Source organism: Pseudophryne corroboree, chromosome 8 (genome assembly GCF_028390025.1).
Source record: "Pseudophryne corroboree isolate aPseCor3 chromosome 8, aPseCor3.hap2, whole genome shotgun sequence".
Classification (NCBI taxonomy): Eukaryota; Metazoa; Chordata; class Amphibia; order Anura; family Myobatrachidae; genus Pseudophryne; species Pseudophryne corroboree.
In genome coordinates this window covers 256,041,870-256,053,091 of record NC_086451.1, presented here as the reverse complement: position 1 = coordinate 256,053,091, position 11,222 = coordinate 256,041,870, and the positions used below count along the sequence as shown (strand labels likewise).

Here is an 11,222-nt window from a genome sequence, read left to right as displayed (position 1 = left end):
CGACAGGTGGTCCCCCCCCTGTTGCCCTTGAGGCATTCCACTCCGCAGCCCTCTTTGCCTTCAGGCGGGATTTGAAGTCGGCCCACCTACATAAATATTGTGAAAGAGGGAAAAAGTTGAGTCTTCTTATTGTTCAAAGTAAATATCTAGCACACATGTTCTGCTTGTGTTTGCTAGACATAACATGACATGTAACTACATTTTTTAGGCAACTTAGCACAGAAAAAGGATTGTCAAGATGCACTTACCGTCGTCTCACTTCCTGTGATGTTCTGACGACAGAGCCAACTTCATTCACAGATTTTGTGATGTCTCTCCAGATGCGTTCTTTGGAAGCAGCCCCCATGTTTTTGGGGCCCCTATGTATTTTGGACATGGCCTGCGTGACCAAGACACGCAACTCCCTCTTAGTGAATGCAGGCTGTCTTTTTTTCCGTCTGGAGGTAGCCTGTGAGGTTTCTTCAGGTTGGTCATCTCCATCTTCCTCCTCACTAGCAGCTTCTGTCTGCTGTGTTTGTGTGGCTAAAGTCAATTCTCCCTCAGTTTGCTCACTATGTGTGTGTGGCAGGGTATCCACACTCAATTCTTGAGGTTCAGAAGCAGAAATTTGCAGAGTACTAGGTCCTGCATTAACCTCCGCAGAGGCGTATTCTAACAAGCGCCTTTGACACTCTATCCGTTGTTTCTGCAATGCCATCTGCTGCTCTGCAATGCGGTCTATCTCTGCTGCGATTTGCTCACGAGAAGCCATGTTTGTGATGACGTGTGTACGCCGAGGTGTGTGCGCTTATATACCTACGTGCGACTCGTTAATTCACACAGGTGTACACTGTTATTCTGTTGAATGATTGCACTGCTTATTTAAGGGCCTACTGTGCATGCTGTAAGTGTTGGTAGTTTGGCGTTTGAGTTGTTGGCTTGTGCGGGAAGGTGATAGTGGAATTGGCAGAGTGAGTAATTGTCAAGCATACCTTTGTCCTTTTCTTTGCGTTTTGAATATAGACAGTCATTTTTTGTGTGTATTTTCGTTTGTGAGTATTCTGTTTTTTTTATATTTTTTTTGTGTTTGCAAGTTTTTGTAATACATTTTAATGTTTTAATTTTTATAACACATATATATTTTGCAAGTCCATTTGTGAAAATATTCCCGTGCTTCTTTGTTTTGACTGTCATTAGTGTTCTCTTGTAGGAATCTACTTTTTGGTGAGCAAAACCAATTTTGACTTCATTTTTGGGTGTGGTCCACAAAAACAAGACTTTATTTCTTTAGGAGCAGGTAAGTGTCGTTGGCCTGTGTTGGAGTTTGTTTGTTGGAAGTGTCTGTATGCTGTTTTTGACTGTCATTTGTGTTCTCTTGTAGGTTTTGTTTTTTTGGTGAGAAAAACCAATTTTGTCTTTATTTTTGGGTGTGGTCCACAAAAACAAGACTTTATTTCTTTAGGAGCAGGTAAGTGTCGTTGGCCTGTGTTGGTGCTTGTTTGTGTTTTTTTTTTTTTTTTTTTGTGTAAAGTTTGCTAAACAAAGTGTTTGGGGTTTCCAGGATTGATCTGCAAAGTAGTGTTTGTCTTTCCTGGACTAGGTACTAAATTTCTTATTATTATTTTTTTTTTTTTTTCAAAAGTTTTTTTGCATTAATATATGTTTTTTATATCCAAATATTAAATTTAGTTTTATTTGGTTTTTTTTTTTGCATTTTTGACATGAATTCAACACAGAAAAAATGTACGCTCCTGCAGTAAGTTGACACCACAATTGTAAAAACAGTTATTGTGTAAAATTTTGGAAAAATTTGTTTTTTTTTTTAAATGACATTTCTTAACATTCTCTCCAAAAAGTGTGTGATGTCAATACATATTGCGGCAGAAGCCCTATCTCCCCAACCCACGCCAGCACTCCCACCCCAACCGCCAGCCACACAACCACAGCCGGCTCCTCATCAACCAAGGCAACGGAGGCGTGCTAGGCCACCAATTTTCAGAACCCGTGTCATACTTTTTGGGATGCCAGATGATGTGGTGGTGCGTAGATACCGGCTGCCACCACATCTAATCCTAGACACTCTCTCCATAATAGAGAGTGATCTGGAGTCTGAAATTCGGTATCCTACAGCAATACCACCATTGACACAATTCCTTGCAGTGTTACATTTTTTGGCCACAGGATCATTCCAGCATGTTGTTGGAGACCTGGTTGGCATGTCGCAGGGCCAGTTCAGTAAGGTCCTGCGACGTGTCTGCCAGGCTTTCATCAAGCGTGTTAAGCAATTTATTGCTATGCCTTTGGATGTTGGTGCCCTAGATGTGGTGAAGCGGCAATTTGCGGAAGGTGGTAGTCGCTTCCCACATGTTATTGGGGTTGTGGATGGCACACATGTTGCTATTCAGCCACCAAGACATAATGAAGAAATTTATAGAAACAGGAAACTGTTTCATTCTCTGAATGTAATGGTTGTTTGTGGGCCATCCCTCCAGATCCTTTCCCTGAACGCAAAGTTTACAGGAAGTTCCCATGATGCGTATGTCATTAGACAATCAGGGATATGGCAGAGATTAAGATCAAGTCAACGACCAGACATGTGGTTATTGGGTGAGTTGTTGCTCAAATATTTTAGTTACAAACTTACAAAAATATATGAAAATTGTGAACTAAAATTTTGCTTTTATTCCAACAGGAGACCGTGGATATCCTTGCACCCCCTGGCTCATGACTCCTTACCGTAATCCCAGGCCAGGACCACAGATGGCATTTAACTCCGCGCTTACTGCCACTAGGCAGCTGGTGGAGCGCACAATTGGTGTCCTGAAAGGGCGCTTTCGTGTGCTCCACCGCACGGGTGGCGACATCATGTATTCGCCGGAGATGGCAAGTAAAATAGTGGTCCTGTGCGCAATACTCCATAATATCGCGGTAAGGAGTAGTGTCGAGCTTCCTCAGGCAGAGGAATTGCCTGATGAGGAGCCAGGGGTTGTGCCACGCTTCGGTGGGGGGAGTGTGACACGGAGGGGGAGCCAAGTGAGGGCAAGAATTGTAGCAGAACATTTCAGGTATAGTGTTTTTAACATTTATATTTGCACAAATAATACAACCCAGTATGCTTATGTATTTTTAAACATGATTGCATTTAGTATGTTCTTGTAAAGTGATTGGGTAATGCTGTTGTTGTGTTTGAATGGTTTTTTCTTTTTAAACACAAAAAACAAAAACACGTTAAGCTGACAATGTTTATGTAATAATTTAAATACTGTAATGATAATAAATAGTGTCCTTATTTATTTTATATCCTCAAATACTGATTATGTAAACAAACACACAAACAAATGATCCTCAATGTTTGACACTTTGTGACTGTCCAGCTGAATGATCACACGACCTGTGGTGAGTACACAGATATGTTTAGTAATTTTCAGTAAAGTCTGTGTCTCTGTGTGTTTATTCTAATTGTTTCTAACAAACATTTTTGCTTATGCTAATGCGAATTTCCGCTCGTGCAAAATAACACTCTGCTCTTCACAGCATTGCAAAGATCAATAAAGTTATTAGAAATGACATATTTTTGGCCAATCACATGCTAACAGACACTATAAATATATGCCCAAATAAGGAAAACGCCATTGCCATGATGCGTGCAGCACCGTTCTCCAGGCGGGAGCTCCGCGTGCTGGTAGCGGTGATGGACCGCCGCGTAGGCCGCGTTGGGCGCTTCATCCCCAATCGGGTGAAGCGCGAGGCCTACGCGGAGGTCCGCCGCCTGCTGCGGACTCGCGTCCGCAGCAGGCGGACAATCATCCAGCTCGAGAGGCGATGGAGTGATCTCCGCAGGCGGACTCCAGATTTGTTGGCGGAGATCCGCCAGCAAATCCGTGCTCTCCATACCCGAAGTAAGTTACATTACATAAGTTTTTTTGCTTAAAATGTGATAATGCTTCATCTTCCCAATTTTTAGCAAAAGGTTTTTTGTAAACCATTGTGCAAAACCATGTGCACTGCAGGGGAAGCATATGTAACATGTGCAGAGTGAGTCAGATTTGGGTGGGGTGTGTTAAAGCATCTCAATAATTTGCTGTGTTAAAATTAAACAGCCTGTATTTTCCATGGCCATAATTGAAAAAGTCCACCAAATCTAACTCTCTCTGCACATGTTATATATGCAACCCCTGCAGAGCACATGCTTTTGGACAATTGCAAACTACATTCCAGCTGTAATCCCCTTTGAATTACCTACATTTTACAGTAAGTGGTAGGCTAATTGCAACCTTCAGTCTCCTTTTTAGGAAATTAGGTCAGTGTGTGTGGTTAGGGGAAACAGTACTGACTGTAGTAAAGTGACACGAAACAAGTGCATGTTTCCAAGAAATAAGAAGCAGCCAGGAAACTGGTCCAAAATACTTGATAAGTGCTGGCTATATAATAAGGGCCCTTGAATAGTAATCTGGTGATGTTGCCTAGACAAATCACTATGACTCAATGGACTAGATTAAGGAATGAGCTTCAAAGTTAAAGTTTGGCTTCATTTTGTTTGCTATGGCCAACATGAAGAGGATCTTAACATGTTTGATTTTCTATTTTAAATTTAAAAAAAAAAAACATGTAACATAACATTTATATTTAAAAATCAATACTATGTAATTTTGCATGATTAAAAAATGTGGACAATATTTTCATTCTAGGACAACAACAACGGCACAACTCCCCACCCCCTTCCCCTTCCCACTCCCCCTCCCCTTCTCACTCCCCCTCCCCTTCTCACTCCCCCTCCCCTTCTCACTCCCCCTCCCCTTCACACTCCCCCTCAGCTTTCCAGTCCCCCTCATCTTCACAGTCCCCCTCAGCTTCCCAGTCCCCCTCAGCTTCCCTGGCCCACTCCACTTTCCATTCCCCTTCTCACCACACCTCGCCATCTCTTTCTGGGACCCCTTCTCCTCCTTCCCATACCCCTTCTCCTTCCACTTCGACATCCCCATCTGAACCCCCCTCACCCTCTATTGCTTTAAATTTCTCTCCGCCCCCCTCGCCCTCTCAATCAGACCCCCCCTCTGAAATTGCGGCACTAATCCAGCCTCCTTCCCCCATCCAGCCTCCTGCCCCAATCCCTCCTCCTTCCCCAATCCCTCCTCCTTCCCCAATCCCTCATCCTTCCCCCATCCAGCCGCCTTCCCCCATCCAGGCAACATCCCCACCAAGTGAATGGGCAGAGGAAGCCCCTGCAGAACATTCCGGGAGTCTGGATGTTTCCGAGGAAAGTAAGTTTATTTAAATTTTATACAATAAGATTACCCACTTACACTTACAATGCCAAAACATGCAGTGTTGTACTGTTTGAATTCTTGGACCCTGGAAAAATATTTTAACATTTCATCATGGTGTACATGTTGCCTTTACATATTTGTGAGTGTCATTATATGTACAGTGTGTATGTGTGCAATGTTTTGTGTGTCCACTCTAGGTTGACACTCATTAGGTAGCCAGGGTTGGCAGGAGAACAGGGTTTATATGTGTTACTTTTTCTGGGAAACAGTTAGACCTGAGTGGAGTTTAGTATGTTTGCCTTTTACACTTGGGCCTGTGTAGTCTGAATATTTACACTTAAAAATCACATGCTTCACTTTGTTATGCAGCCTAATGACACACTGTTTTTTTGTGTGAAAGTTACATTCTCAAAATTAATAAGTGTTCGAGTCAAACATGTTTGCACTTATTTAGTAAGGGCAGCTTTCATGGAGTGTGGGAATGCTATGATATGTTGGCCTTCTGAAGATGTGGATATGCAGTGTGATGATGCAGGACCAACCCACTAAAAATAAAAAACAAATAAAACAACAAATGGGAATGAATGCCAACATGGTGTCACATTGACGAAGATGGTAGTTATCTTTAACATGGGATGTCGGACATAGCAACCAATAAGATTATACTTAAAAAATTGGGATCCACTTCTACAATATAATAATCATATTTTTGCTTGATTGCTATGGGCAACGTTCCATCTTAAATATAACTCACATAGTAGTAAATGTAACACATGGTCTGGAACACTTTAAAATCTGATAAAAAGGCTGAGCAGGCTTGTGTGTTCTGCTAATGATTGTACCATAAAACAGGCAGGATGTAGTAACTTTGACATTAAAGCAGGCCTGTCCAAACTGCGGCACTCCAACTGTTGAGAAACTACACATCCCAGCATGCCCTGACACAGCTTTGCCATTCCCTGACCACAAAACTGTGTAAAGGCATGCTGGTATATGTAGTTTCACAACAGCTGGAGTCCAGCAGTTTGGACATGCCAGCATTTAAGTGTGCTTTGCGCCTTGCTTGGCTAATAAGTAATGTAATTAAGTTATTAATGTTTGTGTTGCATCTTAATTTCAGATGTTGCAGTTGGAGATCCCACAAGTTTTTCAGGGATACTTTACATCATGCGCCAACACCTGCAAGGAATGATGGATTGCGTGGACCATTTGCAAAAATTTGCATGACTTTTATTCTTTGATTTAAAAAAAAAAAAAAATATTAACAAATACAAAAATAAAAAAGTTGATTAAAGTTAACCGGGTGTTGTGTTTATTAATGCAAAAAAGGATCAGCAGATTGGCAGGCAGAATTTGTTTTGTACAAAAAATTACACACATCTAACGTTACATTTTTACCAAAAAAAAAAGGAGATTATTGTGTTAAGAAACATGTAAACACCTTCATTCACAAACAACACCTTTAAAAATTAAAAAAGTGAAATAAAAAAAAAAAAAATTTACACTTTGACATGTTGATGGGCAATTATGGCAACAAAGTGTTAATTTTTTTTTATTCTCAGACTTAATTGTTTTGGAACATTATCAATCATTACACTAATTGGGTTCGTAATTGAAAAGGGCTTGTGGTCTTTAAAAGGAAAGGTGTCATTGCACTTAATAGGCCAAAAAAACATTTTTGTGCGTTTTACCTCAAAAGTGTGCATTTTTACTCAAAACTTTGTAAATATACTCAAACTTAGTATTTTTACGATTAAGTATGTGTTATTGCGATGATTTCGCAATGCTGCGATGGTTTCGCATTACTGCGATGTCATTTGGCGTACGCCCACTTTGTGTAATACTGCGTGCGAATTTGCAAAAATACGTTGAGGGCGGAGGTTCGCAAATTTACTAAATTAACGCAACTTTGCGAATATGTTGTGCGTCCGAAAAACTTTGCGATCAACTCGGAATGAGGGCCTGCATACACACTTGTACCAGTACTTCGCAAATGTAGAGTAACTGCAGACCTACTCTGCTGCTGCGTGAATGTTGCTACGGTTTCCTATGTTAGTTTTAACAGCGACAAAGTTTATGTGCGAAAAACACGCCCATTGCAAGTTGCATACTCCCACACAGTACGCCCACTTTCACGCCCATGTCGGAGCATTGCGAAGTCTCGCCTCCGCCACGCCCACGCCACTCCTTGTTTTCGTTTGGCAGTTACGGCTTTTTTTGTCCAAAGTAATTTTGCACAGTTGTCGTACGTATGTCTTCGCGCATGCGTAATCACGCATTTGCGCATGCGCAGATACTTACATTTCGGACATTTGCGATGCGATGACTCTTTGCGATCAACTCGGAATGAGGGCCATTGTTTTTTTGTTTATCCCCTTTACAGTGTACCCCGTTCCAAAGAGAAAGAAAAAAATGAACAATTCTGAGGCAATGGTGAAAGCAATGTCTACCCTCCTGGTGGACCAGCTCCGTGAGATGGATTCTGCCATGCAAGTTCATGAGGACACATACCTATTATACCCCTTTTACATTGCAAAAATAACCTGGTATTGACTCGGCATATTACCGGGTTGACACAGGTCACTGTGCGATGTGAACGGGGCCATAGAGAATTCCCAGGTCGTAACTCAACCCGGGTTATAAGAAGAGTTATTCCCGCTGCAGCGATCCAGTCTGAATTAGCCCCATTATTATTATTTCCTTTTAGGGTGCTTCCTTCATCACAAAGAACAACCTTGTGATCCATGCGCTATTAAAACAATTCTTCTTTATTCTGATGTAATGTTTTGTTGTACATTTGTGTGTTTTGCCAACAGCTAGGATCTGTGCGCAAGTATTTCCTGTTGTTGTTTATTGCTAGAAAAAAATAAATCTACCCTTGTTCTTATGGAAGCCTCAGCTGCATTGCCAATAGTTGACTTTGAATTTATGATATATATTCAAAATGATATTGAGCAGAACAATACAAATTGTGAGCCTGATAAAGGAGAAAATAAAAGTTGCAATATATGTATATTGCATGTAGTGAACAAATTCTGGACAGCTTTATTATCAACCTTAGGGGCTAATTCATTCCCTGACGCTGATGCGCAAGAATCGCTATAAGGCGATTTCTGCACATCTGCGCAGAGGGAGGCAGGAATGGGGTGTCGACGCTGCATTTTGTGGGCATCGGCGCTCTGTTTTATGGGGCACAGTTTGGATAATGGAGGCATGTCCGGACAATTGGGCCGCGGCAGCTGTGTGATGTTACACGCAGCCTATGCAGTCCTTAACATGGAGGGTAGCCACCTGTCTTCGCAGCTAGGATGCGCAGGCAGAGGGCAACTCAAAACATGCAAAAGCATCACTGCCGTGCGATGCTCTTGCATGTCTGCGGAGGAGGGGGGGGGGCTGGATTCGGCATGCGGGGCGGACTTGCCCTGTGCTGGACATCCCCCTGCATGTCAAATAAATTGATTGTAGATGCAATCAAGTCTGAATTAGGCCCTTAATGTAGAAAGAAGCAAAAAACACTATTTTCCAACTATAAATCAGTCTATCTACTTATTTTAATTCTGTACCACCTGTAGAGTGGTTTTGCCAAGTTGTAAATTGCTCCTTTTTATTTACTCATATCTCTGCTTAACCCTGATTTTTCCACTACTGTTTTGAGTTCTATCTGTGCTACCGATGCCATCTTTCCTATCCCTACAATTGTTGGCACAGGACATGTCTTTAATGTAATTAACAGTGGGGTTAACACAGGATTCACAGGAACAGGATTTTTTGTACTGTATATAGGGGGTCATTCCGAGTTGATCATTCGCTAGCTAGTTTTAGCAGCCGTGCAAACGCTATGCCGCCGTCCACTGGGGAATGTATTTTAGTTTAGCAGAAGTGCGAACGCATGTGCAGCCTAGCTCTGCAAAAACAGTTTGTGCAGTTTCTGAGTAGCTCTGAATCTACTCAGCACTTGCGATCACTTCAGCCTATTCGTGCCCAGATTTGACGTCCTACACCCACCCAGCGAACGCCCAGCCACGCCTGCATTTTTTTCAGACACGCCTGCTTTTTTGCAAACACTCCCTGAAAACGATCAGTTGACACCCAGAAACGCCCCCTTCCTGTCAATCTTCTTGCAACCGTCAGTGTGACTGAAAACTTTGCTAGAACCTGTGCAGAACAACAAATGCCTTTGTACCTGTACGTCATGCGTGTGCATTGCGGTGCGCATGCATGCGCAGAAATGCAGAATTTTAGCCTGAACGCTGCGGTACGAACAACGGCAGCTAGCGATCAACTCGGAATGACCCCCATGGTATCATCTGACGCACCATAGATACATATTCTTAGCCATCTAAAGATTTTATAGGAAGATCAACATATGATAGGCTATAAAATAAAAAAAGTTATAAAAAATAATCGTTATGGTTGACTTACCGTTGATAACTCTTTTTTTCCTAAGTCCACAGGATAACATTGGGATATGAGGTAGTGACAGAGGATTGGCACCAAACGATCAAAGCTTTCGGCCTCCCGTCCCTATATCCCCGCCTCCTGGTTCAGGCAATTCAGTTGTTTTCCAAAGCTCAAGGCAGAAGCATCATAGAGAGCCCTAATCAGGCGAGAAGAACACACATGCACACCTCTGTACAAGCAGGAAGAGGTTAGTAAGTGAAAGGATCCTCAAATCGGGTGCGTTAGAGTTGGATCCCTGGGGATCCTGTGGACTTAGGAGAAATAGAGTTATCAACGGTAAGTCTACCATAACAATTATTTCTCCTGCAGGGTCCAAAGGTTATCCACAGGATAACATTGGGATGTCCCAAAGCAATTTAGTGGTGGGGACGCTCCTGTTTGGACAGGAGAATCCTTAGCCCAAATTCAGCGTCCTGAGAGGTAAAGGTATCAAAGGCATAATATCTAATGAATGTGTTAATGGAAGACCATGTGGATGCCTTACATATCTGTTCTGCTGAAGCACCATGTTGTACTGCCCATGATGGACCTACCTTATGAGTAGAGTGAGTAGAGACATTAGCAAGAAAAGGGAGATCAGCTTGAGAATATGCTTCTGACTACAATTTCTTCGTTAAGGTGGAATTTAGACACCACTATGGTGGCCAATCCTGGGATCGGGATCGGCGGGATCCCGGGATTTAGGGCCAAAAATGGCCGGGATTCAATCCCGGGATTGGAAGCTCCAATCCCGGGGATTGAGGGATCAGCATTGAGCGTCCACAGGACGCTCAGGCGCTGCCTGGCATCCTTGTTCCGGCTCTCCAGCGCAGCGTGAGAGGTCAAGCTGCGCTGTCAGCCGCTGCATGGAGCCGCCAGCAGCATTCAGTAGATGTTCCCCACCCGCCCGCCCCCGGTATATGGTGAGTTATGTGTGCGGGTGGGGCGGGGTGGGGCGAGGGGGCGGCCACACAGCAAAAAGCCAATCCCGGGTATCCCGGGATTGGCCATTTTTCAATCCTGATACCCGGGATTGAAAAAATGGCCCGGGATTGGCTTCCCTAGACACCACCTTAGGAAGATACCCAGATTTGGTTCTGAGAACCGCTCTATCTGGATAAAAATCAGAAAAGGAGGGTGACATAACAATGCCCCGAAATCTGAAACTCTTCTAGCTGAAGCAATAGCCAGTAGAAATAGAACTTTAGCTGTCAACCATTTAAAATCCACTCATTTTAGTGGTTCAAATGGGGTAACTTGAAGGGCCTTTAGGACTAAACTTAAGTCCCAAGGCACTGTAGGAGGAACAAAAGGAGGTTGAATGTGCAGCATTCCCTGGAAAAAAGTGTGCACATCCTGTAGGTTAGCAAATTTTTTTTGGAACCATACAGTCAATGCTGACACTTGCCCTCTCAAGGGAGCCACCCTTAGACCTTTGTCCATTCCTAACTGAAGGAATGCTAAGACTCTGGAAACTCTGAAGGACCTAGGATCAAATTTCCGGTCACTGCATCATTGAATATAGGCTTGCCATAT

General features: G+C 42.9%; 1 long non-coding RNA gene across 1 annotated transcript; it reads left to right on the top strand.

The window, feature by feature from the left end:
• The first annotated feature begins 2,479 nt into the window (after positions 1-2,479).
• LOC134947690 (uncharacterized) lies at positions 2,480-6,468 on the top strand. The gene is made up of 3 exons (XR_010182695.1): positions 2,480-3,375; positions 4,668-5,240; positions 6,367-6,468. It is a non-coding gene; the product is annotated as an uncharacterized LOC134947690 (long non-coding RNA).
• Positions 6,469-11,222: the final 4,754 nt, after the last annotated feature.